At 41.0% G+C, this 14,392-nt stretch overlaps 1 pseudogene; it reads left to right on the top strand.

The window, feature by feature from the left end:
- Positions 1 to 1,307: 1,307 nt before the first annotated feature.
- On the top strand, positions 1,308 to 2,096 carry LOC114555556 (high choriolytic enzyme 1-like; annotated as a pseudogene).
- The last annotated feature ends 12,296 nt before the right edge of the window (positions 2,097 to 14,392 follow it).

Below are 14,392 nucleotides of genomic sequence, written 5' to 3'. Positions count from 1 at the left end.
TGTGTGTGTGTGTGTGCATGTCCTAACTGTACGTACACACCGCCGCCGACTTGAGCTTCTAAAGATACCGGAAGTCATTTATTTTCAATGGAAGCTGGCTTCTCTCAGCTGCAAGGAGCGTCAAATCTGTCGGCGTCGCGCTTTGAGCGTCCAGAGCGTCAATCAGAAAGTTGAACTTTGGTCAACTTTATGGTAATGAGCTATGACGCGGTTCAGCGGCAAACGGCAGCAACCAATTGGAATATAGACGTCCTTCGCGCTGGCTGATCCCAGAGAAACATACGATGTCAACTTTTGTTCCTACCAAGACATTAGTTCCATGAAAATGGAGGAAAATCTCATAATCGCCATTGCTGGGCTCCCCTATCATTTATGATATGACGTTGTTTGCGTATAGGGACCAGTTAACGTTACCTGCCGGTCACATGGTCTCTAAACAGTTCGCTCACGGTGAAGTCCTGCACGGGTCAACACCTGGCGGCTCCTTGCTCTGCCTGCATTCTGCTGCGGTTCAGCGGCTAACGAGCGAGCTAACTGCTAACAGACACCGCCGCGACCAACAAACAATACAAATTCTGTCCTTATATATGTAATTTATAAAAGGTTTCTAGTGTCAGTGTATTGGCCGTGCAGTGGCTGCTTGTGCTTTGTCTTCAATCGTGTGTTGAACATGATCGAAGAACGCTGCCATGTCAGAGCGGCCAAAGCGTCAAACAGCTTCCCCGTACTTTTTGACAAGCGTCCTTGACAGGGCGGCCAGAGCTTCTTTGCAGCTCAAGTCGGCGGCGGTGTGTACGTACAGTAACCCTAACGCAGCAGGCAGCGCAGCAGCTACACAGTAAGAGGACGTAGAGAAGAACCTACCTTCTTCTTCAGCTTGTCATAAAAGGAGCACATGGGGATTTCAATTACGCAGGTCATCAGAGAGTGACGAAACAGTATTTCGGTCACACATTTAATTTGTACATATATACTTTGATACAGGTTGCTAAAAAGCCATTTGTAAACCAAGAAAAAAAAAAAAAAAAACAGCTGAGCTCGGTGTAGCTATAAGGATGTGGCCAACAATGAGGATAAACTGGACAAAGAAACGTCTGTTGAAAAAGTAAGCTTGTCTGTGGAGTCCTCCCTTCAGAGGTTTGTTCAGGCCTAGCAGTGTAGACCCCAACCCATAAGCCTCCTGCAGACACACCTGTAGAGGAGAGTATAAAGACTCTGGATTGAACTGAGTCAAACATCAAGCTTGAAGGAGTCTCTCCACAGCAGCTCTCCAGAGAAGCTCCACAGCCTCCAGACCGACCCTGAAGATGACTCCCTCTGCCAGCCTGCTGCTGCTGCTCCTGCTCGGCCTCTGTCAGGCACTTCCTCTCCAGGAGGAAGGAGGCAAAGACGAAAAAGAAGCCCCCCCAACACCGTCGACATCACCACCACCAGGATTCTGACCTCCAACAAGGGTAGCGATGAGATCCTGCTGGAAGGAGACCTGCTGGCTCCCAGAACCAGAAATGCCCTAATGTGCTATACCCAGAACTGCTTCTGGAAGAAAAACTCCAGCGGCTTGGTGACGGTCCCCTTCACCTTGAGCAGAGAGTTCACCAGCACAGACAAGCAGCTGATTTTCAACACCTGGCAGGGCTTCCACAGCAAAACCTGTATCCGCTTCGTGCCCCGTAACAACGAGACCGACTACATCAGCGTGGAGAACAAAGCAGGATGTTTCTCCTTTCTGGGCAAAGTGGGAGGCAGACGGTTGCTCTCTCTGCAGAGGCAGGGCTACTACGGCATCATCCAGCACGAGTTCAACCACGCTCTGGGCTTCTGGCACGAACAGACCAGGAGCGATCGCGACAACTACCTCACGATCAATTGGGCCAACATCAACCCTCAGATGGCCTACAACTTCAACAAGCAGGTCAGCAACAACTTGAACACTTCCTACCACTACAGCTCCATCATGCGCTATGGAAGAACAGCCTTCTCCATCAACGGGCAGGACTCCATCACCCCCATCCCCGACCCTAACGTCCAGATCGGCCAGAGTCAGGGCTTGTCCTCCTGGGACATCATAAGGATCAATAAGCTCTACAGCTGCTAAAAACAACACATCTTATCCAAAGTTATCAGTTATGAAAACAAGTTTCTGTTCAAATATTCTTCAAGTAGACAGCAGAATCTAAGACAATGAATCTGTGAATTCTCCAATACTGTACGCTATCTAATTAAAGCATGCATTCCATATTTGTTTCCGTTGTTCATTTATCTATTTCTACTTATAAATCTTACTTATTAATCTTGTGTAAATCAGCTCACACACATACATTGGCAACATTGTAAACTTGCATTCAGTTTTTGTTTGATTGGGAAACGACAGTGGGCACAACTGGAGTCACGTGCAAAACTCAAACTACAGACTGCACAGTAGCAGTCACCTGAGCTGAACAGTTCCCATCACCTCACAACTCATTCACAGCAACACAACTCTTAACATGTCTCAGAACAGGCTCAGAGCAGCCAAACACTGAACAATCCTCACTGAGATAACGCAAACACACACACACACACACACACACACACACACACACGGCAGAGCAGGATACCCAGGGTTCGGTTTACACCTATCACCATTTCTAGCCACTGGGGGACCATAGGCAGGCTGGGGGAACGCATATTAATGTTAAAAAAAAACTCATAAAGTAACATTTTCATGTCATGGGACCTTTACAATAACCTACAGTGTCCTAGCCTGTCCTACCAGACTCTGGTACATTAGCCTGGTCCTAGCAGACTCTGGTACACGAGCCTGGTTCTACCAGACTCTGGTACATTAGCCTGGTAATTATCTGGTCCTACCAGACTCTGGTACATTAGCCTGGTCCTACCAGACTCTGGTACATTAGCCTGGACCTATCAGACTCTGGTACATTAGCCTGGTCCTACCAGACTCTGGTACATTAGCCTGGTCCTACCAGACTCTGGTACATTAACCTGGATCTACCAGACTCTGGTACATTAGCCTGTTCCTACCAGACTCTGGTCCACTGTTGCCTGCCAATCGGAAGGTTGGTGGTTCGATCCTTGGCCCTGCAGTCCCATGTCGAAGTGTCCTTGGGCAAGACACTGAACCCCGAGTCAGCGCTAATAGCGCTATATAAGAACAGTCCATTTACATTTACAGTCCATTAGCCTGATACTACCAGACTCTGGTACACAAGCCTGGTCCTACCAGACTCTGGTACATTAGCCTGGACCTACCAGACTCTGGTCCATTAGCCTGGTCCTAGCAGACTCTGGTACACTAGCCTGGTCCTACCAGACTCTGGTACATTAGCCTGGTCAAGGCCACACCCCTACTCTCCATCTTGCCCCCCCTCTCTCTCTAGTAACCAGGCCTTGGTTCTCTTTTTGAAAGAGTTCATGCTGCAAATGACCTTACAGTTTTTTACAATCACTTTGCTACTACTTTCAGAACCTTGATGTCATTTTTCAAAACTCTAGACACAAAACTCAAACCGGTCATCACTTGTAAGACAGGCTATCCAGTGTTCAAAACATTGCATTGTGCATTCATATCTTTAAAGAAATCTTGCACTTGCACAATCATTGGTTCAAAAGACTAATTTATGGTGAAATACCATTGAAACGTTACTTTAGATCACCCACACACAAGCTACACATAGTTTCACTGTTTCATCGTTCTTACAATATTTAAATATTGTAGTACAAAATAGGTGATACATGTTTCATTATGGTACTAGAGAGAATACTACAGACACAGTGGAGTCATTGAACAAAATCTGAAATGTATTGATGAAAAACAATACAGTACAATCACAACATTTGTGATTGGTGGTTAATTTGAATCAAAGCAAAAATAAATAGCTAGGAAATAGAAAAAAAGAAAGTAGGCTACTGTAAAACATCAAATGCAGTGTTCCTCAACTTGCTTGTAGTTTCAAAAGCAAAACAAAGGAGTGATTACTTCTACATCTTCATCAACTCTGTCTTGTGGTTTTGGCCACAGGTTCTCATCTACATTGCAATTAGTTCTGTCCAATTCAGGCTGTCCAATGTTCAGAACATTGCATTGTGCATTCATATCTTTAAAGAAATCTTGCACTTGCGCAATCATTGGTTCAAAAAACTAATTTATGGTGAAATACCATTGAAACATTATTAGATCACCCACACACAAGCTTCACATAGTTTCACTGTGTCATCGTTCTTACAATCATTGAATACAGTTTTTTACAATCACTTTGCTACTAATTTCAGAACCTTGACGTCATTTTTCAAAACTCTAGACACAAAACTCACAACCATGATCAAAATACACATTTTTCAATTGCTTGGATACAATACACATAAACAAAAGATCATTTGTTCATTTAACAAAGATCACCTGTTCAATATGACACAACTTAACATCAAAGTACTACTATTTCAAAAAGCAATTCACACATTACATTTCAGATAATTGTCTATTCATTTCATTACAATCATCTAACTATCAATCCATACAACTACTCAAAATGATAAGTAACTGTTGCATTACTCTTAATGCATAGTTGTATGGAAACAGACAAACAATATTCCATGTTTAGATCATGAAAGTTTCAAGATACAGAGATTCATTGTCACCAGTTAGCGTGGAGCATGAACCAATAGAATACAGTATCTATGGGTGTAATATTTCATCATCATTCTTTACTGTAATGTACTACTGTTTACCAGACACTGTTTCTATGGTCCCATGTACCAACTTTTCAGACTATTTACAGTATTGACAGTATTGCACTGTATGGATTCAGGCCCTTGGAATTGCTTGTCCAATTCTTCCAACTCACTACTGATGATTGAGATATATAATTTACAGTCGTGAAAAAATTAGGACACCCATGCTAAAGTTGACTAAAAAGAGGAATAAAAAAATCATCTTTTGCAAATTGATCTTAATGCCTTACTGTATTGTAGTACAAAATAGGTGATACATGTTTCATTAAGGTACTACATGCAAATACATCCCTATAAAAGTACTGCAGTAGTAGAAAGAATACTACAGACACATTGGAATCATTGAACAAAATAATAATAATAAACAATACAGTACAATCACAACATAGGTTGATTTGAATCAAAGCAAAAATAAATAGCTAGGAAATAGAAAAGAAAAGACAGTACTGTAAAACATCAAATGCAGTGTTTCTCAACTTGCTTGTACTTTAAAAAGCAAAACAAAGAAGTGATTACTGTACTTCTACATCTTCATCAACTCTGTCTTGTGGATTTGGCCACAGGTTCTCATCTACATTGCAATTAGCCAAACATCTTGGAAAAAACCTTCAGGCATGGTGAACAATGTGGTATGAGTATATATGTATATGTATATATACAGTATATATGTAAAGTATATATCTCAATCATCATTAACGAGTTGGCAGAATTGGACAAGCAATTCCTAGGGTCTGCATGCATACAGTGCAGTACTGTCAATAGAGTAAATAGTCTTAAAGGTGGTACATGGGATCATAGAAACAGTGTCTGATAAACAGTAATACATAACAGTAAAGAAGGATGATGAAATATTACATCCATAGATCATGTAGTCTAATTGGTTCATGCTCCACGCTAATTGGTGACAATGAATTTCGTTATCTTGAAACTTTCATGATCTAAACATGGAATATTGTTTGTCTGTTTCCATACAACTATGCATTGAGAGTAATGCAACAGTTACTTATCATTTTGAGTAGTTGTATCAATTGATAGATGATTGTAATGAAATGAATAGACAATCATCTGAAATGTAATGTGTGAATTGCTTTTTGAAATAGTAGTACTTTGATGTTAAGTTGTGTCATATTGAACAGGTGATCTTTGTTAAATGAACAAATGATCTTAGGTTTATGTGTATTGTATCCAAGCAATTGAAAAAAGTGTTAGAGTTTTGAAAAATTTGCATTTTGATCATTGGTTGTGAGTTTTGTGTCTAGAGTTTTGAAAAATGGCATCAAGGTTCTGAAATTAGTGCCAAAGTGATTGTAAAAAACTGTAATTTGCCGGTCTAACTTATTCCACTGAACTGTCCCATTTTTGATTTAGCCAGCTAGGCCGTTGAGGACAGGTTCTCATTTGAAAGATGTGGCAGCTCATTACCTGGACTCTGCCCTGTAATTACAGTTTTTTCCAACTGCTTACACACGTTTTCAAAACTATGTCTCCTTTTTTCAAAACTCTACACACAATTCCTAAAACTGCACACACAAAATGCAAAATGCCTCACATCTCCTTCAAAATGAAACACTGCATTCAAAATACCATAAACACATTGTATGCACTTTGTGCAAAACAAAGTCTGATTGATTTGTAATGCTGAAATAGTCTTTAGATAGTTGCATGCAGTATGGACGCCACTGTAAAGCTACTCAAGATGGGCTTCTCTCCCTGATCTCATCAGAGATGGCTCTCTTTCTTACTCTTCTTCCCTCCTCCTCCTCCTCGTTGTTATCCCCTGTCTCTTCCTCCTACTCCCCTTGCTCTCTGTCTATTGTTGGCATCCATTGTTCAAAACAGGTAATCTGACCTTTGACCTCCGTATAGGCCTATACTAAAGCAGTGATTGGTTAATGTTCAGTTATGACATAATTTGTTTGCAAATGTGTGAAGTGTGTGTGTGCCCTGGTAAATAAGTGTAGCATTTTGATTGGTTGTGTTTAGAAATGGATAGCAAGTCACTTCCTGTTAGATTTTTGTGTTTTAGGTAGAGAATTGTGTGTAATGTTTTGAAAAAAAGTGTTTTATGCAATTGAAAGCTGAGTGAAAGGCTGAGAAATAGCTAATGGTTTTGGAGATTTGCTGTGTAGTTTTGCACTTTGAGAGAGAGGTTTCAAAAATCGTGTAACATGAAAAGATTTTGTGTGTAAGCAGTTGGAAAAAACAAAAAATGTTGTAGAGTTTAAATACACAACTGTTTCTGTTCGGCCTGTACATAAAATTCTCTCATCCAAAGCTGCTCAGTTAGTAAACTTCTGAAAACGCACACACACAGACACACACACACACAAACACACACAGACACGCACAAAGACAAACACAGACACACACACAGACACACACACTCACACACACAAACACACACACACACAGGGACACATACACACACACATTCAGGAGAGTTGGATGTGTTTTATAAACTCCTCTGAAGCAGAAATAAAGAAATGGCGTGAGGCGTGGAGCGTGTGACAGGCGGAGGTGTGTTTAAAGGTCGATGTGTCAGCGCTACAGTTTTCTCTCACTGCTGTGACCTTTAACCTTTCAGTGTTTACACAAACACAGCATCCTCCTCCGTCTAAATCACACCTTCGTCTGAAAAACACCTTCAGACATTCTGCAAAGAGACAACAATGTCAGAAACAGCACTCAGTGTTCAGGTCAGCTGACCTCTGAACTCCACCTGACTCAAAGACTTTCAGTGTGTGTATGTGTGTGTGTGTGTGTGTGTGTGTGTGTGTGTGTGGTGGTTGTGTGTGTGTGTGTGTGTGTGTGTGTATCTGTGTGTGTGTGTGTGTGTGTGTGTGTGTATCTATGTGTGTGTGTGTGTGTGTGTGTGTGTGTGTGTGTGTGTGTGTGTGTGTGTGTGTGTGTGTGTGTGTGTGTGTGTGTAGTACCCTTTATTTAGAGAGTGTGGCCAACGAGGGAATCAAATGTTCTGAGCATACCGTTCTGCGATTGGTTCTGAGGTGGTCACGTGTTTCATGGACTCCATGTTTGATACCAACATTCATCTGATTCCCATTGACATAGTGCAGGGGCAGGGAATAGTGGAAAAATAATAAATTATTTAAAAAATTACATAAATCACTAAAAAAAAATGCCAGGGAAGCAGCAAAAGATTTCACAAGTGAAGCAAAAAGGCAAAAAGTATGGTCTCTTTGATATGATAACAAATTACATAGGACAAATATAGTAATACCATTGTTAATGTGTACATTGCTGAAAAAAGTTCTAACCCTGCTTTAGAAATGAATGAAGTTTGAAGTTAGCCTTATGTTAGCATTAGCTTTTTGCTAGCACTCCATGTACCTAAATAGCCATTGCTATGGCTTTTGGTCTCGACCGAGTCCAGGTGCCTTTATTGTCTTCATAATAATATTGGAGGGAAAGTGAAACACAGCTTGGACGGGGATGTTGTTCGGCTTTTCACAAGTTTAGACAGCTATGCCGATGTTTGCTAACGTTAGCGCAATAGCGTTAGCCTACCCTGCTAGGTAGCTAAATATTACGACTGCCTTCAGAGTTTTCTATATCTTCATCCACATTGTCAACATAAGACCTGTGGCGTTAGTGCTCCTTTTGTACCATAATTTTATTGAATGAAATATTAAGCTTCGCTCCTCTGAGATGGGTGGGTTTTTGTTACGTTACACACAAAGCTAGCTATAGTTAGCTTGTATGCTAGCGGATATTAGAAAGGTAAACACTGCTAAGAGACTTATTAGGCGACGTGGTCACTCACTACATGGGCATTTTTTAGAGGCCCATTTACGATATAGAAGGTAAATATACACTGGAATATTTCCATAAGGGCTTTTTACATATTGACAAACGTTGATAATAACATGTATATGCCTGTTTATGGTGAAAATAAGCGATTTATTTCAAGATAGCATATCCGCCCCATAGGGTTACACTGTAGAGTCATCTGACGTTGGTATCCAATATGGCGCCCATGATTTGAGTTGGCCACACTCTCTACATATAGGGCACTAATTTAGACTGCTGCCGAGGGAGACAGTAAAGCCCGGTAAAGCCTTTATGTTTAGAAAAAGCGGACACTATGTGTGAATTCATCCACTTCAGAGGCACAGATGTCGGGGGAGTTGATGCTGATTGTTATCCAATAATTTCAAGAATGTTTCTTGAAGTACTCCTGATGAATTTTACTTCATTACTGGAGCAATATCTTTTAGGCCCACATAAATACATTCAGTAGGCTAATATCCGTCAGTGACATGCTCGAGAGTACTGAAAAGTGAATAAATAACAATTACGTAGCGCTTTTGGGTACAGCTGTTTTTGTCAAGTGAATCTAATCATTGTAAGTTAAACTTTTCTGTTCACAAAAAACAGGCACTTTACTGCAGGCTCAAGTGGCGCGGGCGGAAGATCTTGCACTGCCGTTTTCCCCACTTTCTCTTGGAAAGTAATAATTTATTAGGCTACCCTAATTTTAAACAGTTTAGACATGAAGTGAGGCGTCCGGTCTTATAGAGGAAAACCTATGCTTGTTTTTTTGCATTCAACGAATTACGGTATTATTATTAAGCTGCGAGAAAAAGCTACTTTAGCGATGTTTAACGTTGGCTACATAACGTTAGCAATATATCTTGTGTAGAAACTAGAGGGAAGGGTCAGGAAGCAGAGACACAGTATTTAGATGAAGAGAGCTGGTTTGACCATGGAGATAGGACATGCTCGCTTAGCATCACCGCAGTTGCTCAGCGGCCGTGGGAGACGGTGTAAAAGAGGGGTGTGGCGATGACATCATCGATACGGATCCGTATTTACCATCTATACGAAGCCAAACAAGAGCCGTTTTCGGATTTTTTTACCCTGAGACCAGGTTTAAAAAAAAGTGCGTTTTCAGGCAGTGCGTTTGAAGGATTCCTTTGGACGGTCGGCCCAAACGATGCAAAAATGTCTCCGTGTGGATGGCCCCTAAAACTCATCGCTGACTGACGTGTTATATGAACCAACATCAGCTAGACTGAGATAGGTCAAAGCAAATCCCTATACATGAGCTACGTCATACAGTGGTGATTCTCGCAGCTGCACCACAACCTACTGAAATATAATTTGGAATTGAGCTGTATTTAATCACTGGTTACTGCGTTTTCACTGAGGGTGCATATTTGTTTTTTCTGTTCATTCCCATGTCGGACACACTCTCTCTATCTCATATTCACTGCAGACACTGAGTTCAGATTTTAAATTGCTTTAAAGCCTGGCTCACACTACAGGAGTTTTAAAATCCTAACAGATTTTGAAATCTGGTTGCAGCACACACTTGAGGAGAATCTTTGCAGATTTTCTTCCCTCAAATCTTAAACATGCTCACACTACAAGATTTGAAAATAGTGGGGCATCACACACTACAAGATATTCTTAAGATTATCTTGCCATATTTAGCACCTCACGTGACGCGATCTCACAGGGAAGCGCATGTAAACAAAATGGATACTGTGTCACGGCAACTTGCTATAGTAATACTTATCCTTTGTACCAATAAAAAAACAAAAGAAAATAAAACGAGCGTGGACGATAATATTATTCAAACAAACTATCGTACTTTCCGGACTATAAGTCGCACTTTTTTTCCTACTTTGGCTGGTCCTGCTACTTATAGTCAGGTGCGACTTATATATCAATATATATAATTTAACATGTTAATTCATACTGAAACATTACTGTCTACAGCCTCGAGAGGGCGCACTAGGCTTGTGACAACTATATGCTGCTCCTAAAGACAACTGAGAAAGAAAAGAGATAAACTGCAGGTAGTAAAATATGCAGCCGAAAACAGTAATCGAGCAGCAGAAAGAAAGTTTGAAATGAGGGAGAAACTTGTGAGGGACTGGAGAAAAAGGTTACTCTTACTGCAATGAAGAAATCAAAGAAAGCTAATTGGCTAATCGCGGGCTGAAAGCTAGATGGCCAGAGCTGGAGGAACAAGTCCACAGGTGGGGGCTTGAACAACGTGCTGCCGGGAGGGGCTTGACAACGGTACGTCTCCACGCCCTGCTACTTGTTCTGTGTGATTTATACTCCGGAGCGATTTATAGTCCGAAAAATACGGTATGTGCAATGCATCTTTTGTTAGACCTGAATGTAGCAGATGATCACTGACCTAGATCTAATGTTTACATTTGCTAGCTAGTGCGCTAGCAACTTTGTACACTCACCCGGTAGGTCCAAATCTGCAGCGATCTCTCCCCAGCTCTTCTCTTTATCATCCCGATTATGATACTCTTTTGATGATACATTAAACAGGCACTCGTGCTGTCGCCACATCTCCACCATCCTTTCTTCCAACTCAGTTGTCCACCGGACCCGTACTACAGCTGCTTTCGCGGACATTTTCAAAAGTTTCCGTCACTTCTGGCTCCTTGCAGACCTGTCTCTCATAGGCTATTGTGGAAGTACTGACGTAATCATAGTCGTTTCACTCCTGTAGTCTGAGCCAGGCATAAGCCTAAAGCCTGGCTCAGACTACAGGAGTTTTAGGCCGATTAATGCCCGATTTACCCCTCCCGAGAATCTGAGAAAAGATTTTGTCGAGGACCTCGATCGGTCCCGATGTTCGGCGCAGATTATCTGGTAATGTGAGGAGTTCACAGATCGAATCTTGCACCTCCTGATCTGCTCGCAGACACATCGGGGCCGCCCCGATAATATCAATCATGTTTGATATCTAGGATTATAATCGGGCGTGAAACGACTATGAGCGTACTAGCTAGCAAATGTAAACATTAGATCTAGGTCAGTGATCATCTGCTACATTCAGGTCTAACAAAAGATGCATTGCACATACCGTATTTTTCGGACTATAAATCGCTCCGGAGTATAAATCACACAGAACAAGTAGCAGGGCGTGGAGACGTACCGTTGTCAAGCCCCTCCCGGCAGCACGTTGTTCAAGCCCCCACCTGTGGACTTGTTCCTCCAGCTCTGGCCATCTAGCTTTTCAGCCCGCGATTAGCCAATTAGCTTTCTTTGATTTCTTTGATTTCTTCATTGCAGTAAGAGTAACCTTTTTCTGTTTTTTATTGGTACAAAGGATAAGTATTACTACAGCAAGTTGCCGTGACACAGTATCCATTTTGTTTACATGCGCTTCCCCGTGAGATCGCGTCACGTGAGGTGCTAAATCTGGCAAGATAATCTTAAGAATATCTTGTAGTGTGTGATGCCCCACTATTTTCAAATCTTGTAGTGTGAGCATGTTTAAGATTTGAGGGAAGAAAATCTGCAAAGATTCTCCTCAAGTGTGTGCTGCAACCAGATTTCAAAATCGGTTAGGATTTTAAAACTCCTGTAGTCTGAGCCAGGCTTAAGTTTTCAAATTATTGGCTCTGATTTGACTGAGGATGCCCATTGGAATTGTGGGTAACGCCTGATGAATGCCACGTAAAATTAATGTATACGAATTCTCATGACTCATCCATAAAATAGGAACTTTAATCAGGTATTTGGTCATGGGGAGTTGGCTCTAAGCTAAATCACATTTCCTCTAGCCACGGCTGCCACTGTAGTACTTTCTCAGTTATTTTTTCTGCTGAAAATACGAGCCCATTAGATTGTGTTGTCGTTTTGTTATTTTTTAATGTGGCCTCTACTCGCTTAGAATCGAATCCTCATCTAAAGCGCCATGAGGCCGGGAGAAATAGGCTGCATTACCATGTTCGGCCACAACGAGGTGTCAATGGGCAGGTGGCGCTCTTTCCCAATGACTCACAGAACTGATACTACTGATGGAGCCTCATGGTTTATTACAGTTGTTTTACATCTGCTTACACACGTTTTCAAAGCTATCTCTCCGTTTTTTAAAATTCTACACACAATTCCCAAAACTGCACACACAAAATGCAAAATGCCTCACATCTCCTTCAAAATGAAACACTGCAGTCAAAATGCCTTAACAATGCCATAAACACATCTCAAAAAGAAGCATTTGCATCAAATGGCTTTTTCACAACAGTAGGCTACATTTTTGGGATATACCATGTACTAACCACTAAATCTTAAGCTCTTTTGTCTTTCATAGGCTTAAATATACATTTCCATACAATGTTCTACAGTGAAAGTAATTTGCTAAGAGGGGTTGAGATATTGGGTGTAAACACAATGCAATTTTAAAACAGAATATATATATATATATATATCACTTTTGTATTTTTTTGTATATTGTAAATTCTATTGTATTGTCATACTGTACACAATTGTTTATATTCTTACCGTCATCTCTGTTTTTATTCTTAATATGTTAAGTGTTGTACTTTGAGAGCAAAGATTACCGGAGTCAAATTCCTTGTTTGTCTACGCAAACCTGGCCAATAAAGCAGATTCTGATTAATCAGGTATGTGCTGATGGTGAGGTGGGCTGTAAGCTAAATCACATTTCCTTTAGCCTCAGCTGCAGCTGTAGTACTGTTTAGTTGTTCTGTCTGCTGGAAATATGAGCCCATCATGTTTTGTTGTTTTGTTATTTTTAATGTGGCCAGTCCTCGCGTGGATTCGAACCCGCATCTAACACGACACGAGGCAGAGGGAAATAAACTGCATTACCATTTGTGGCCACAGCAAGGGGTCAATAGGCAGGTGGCGCTCTTTAGGCTCAAGTGACGCGGGCGGAAGATCTTGCACTGCCTTTTTCCTCACTGAAGCCTGTTTTTTTTTTTATTTTCTTGGAAAGTAATAATTTATTAGGCTACCCTAATTTTAAACAGTTTAGACATGAAGTGAGGCTTCCGGTCTTATTGTTTTTATGCATTCAATGAATTACGGTATTATTATTAATTAATAATAATTAATTATTAATAATTAATAATAATATTATTCTTTGCATTGAGCAATTGAAAAACGTAGATTGCTTCACAAGTGAGCTTCAGACTTATCGCTGATAGACATGCTACATGAACCAACATCAGCTGGACTGAGCTAGGTCAAAGCAAATCCCTATACATGAGCTCCGTCATATAGCGCTGACTCTTGCAGCTGCATCACATCTTACTGAAAAATAATTTGGAATCGAGCTGTATTTAAAGGCCTCCAATGGTTACTGCGTTTCACTGAGGGTGCATATTTGTTTTTTCTGTTCATTCCCATGTAGGACACACTCTCTGTTCATTCCCATGTAGGACACACTCTCTCTATCTCATATTCACTGCAGACACTGAGTTCAGATTATAAATTATAAATGCCACGTAAAATTAATGTATACGAATTCTCATGACTCATCCATAAAATAGGAACTTTAATCAGGTATTTGGTCATGGGGAGTTGGGCTCTAAGCTAAATCACATTTCCTCTAGCCACGGCTGCCACTGTAGTAGGCTACTTTCTCAGTTATTTTGTCTGCTGAAAATATGAGCCCATTAGATTGTGTTGTCGTTTTTTTTTTTTTAATGTGGCCTCTACTCGCTTAGAATCGAACCCTCATCTAAAGCGCTTTGATGCCGGGAGAAATAGGCTGCATTACCATGTTCGGCCACAACGAGGTGTCAATGGGCAGGTGGCGCTCTTTCCCAATGACTCACAGATCTGATACTACTGCTTTTTTTTACATCTGCTTACACACGTTTTCAAAGCTATCTGTTTTTCAAAACTCTACACACAA

Source organism: Perca flavescens, chromosome 5, assembly GCF_004354835.1.
Source record: "Perca flavescens isolate YP-PL-M2 chromosome 5, PFLA_1.0, whole genome shotgun sequence".
Classification (NCBI taxonomy): Eukaryota; Metazoa; Chordata; class Actinopteri; order Perciformes; family Percidae; genus Perca; species Perca flavescens.
Note: the sequence above shows the minus strand (reverse complement) of the source record. Positions and strands in the feature narration are given on the sequence as shown.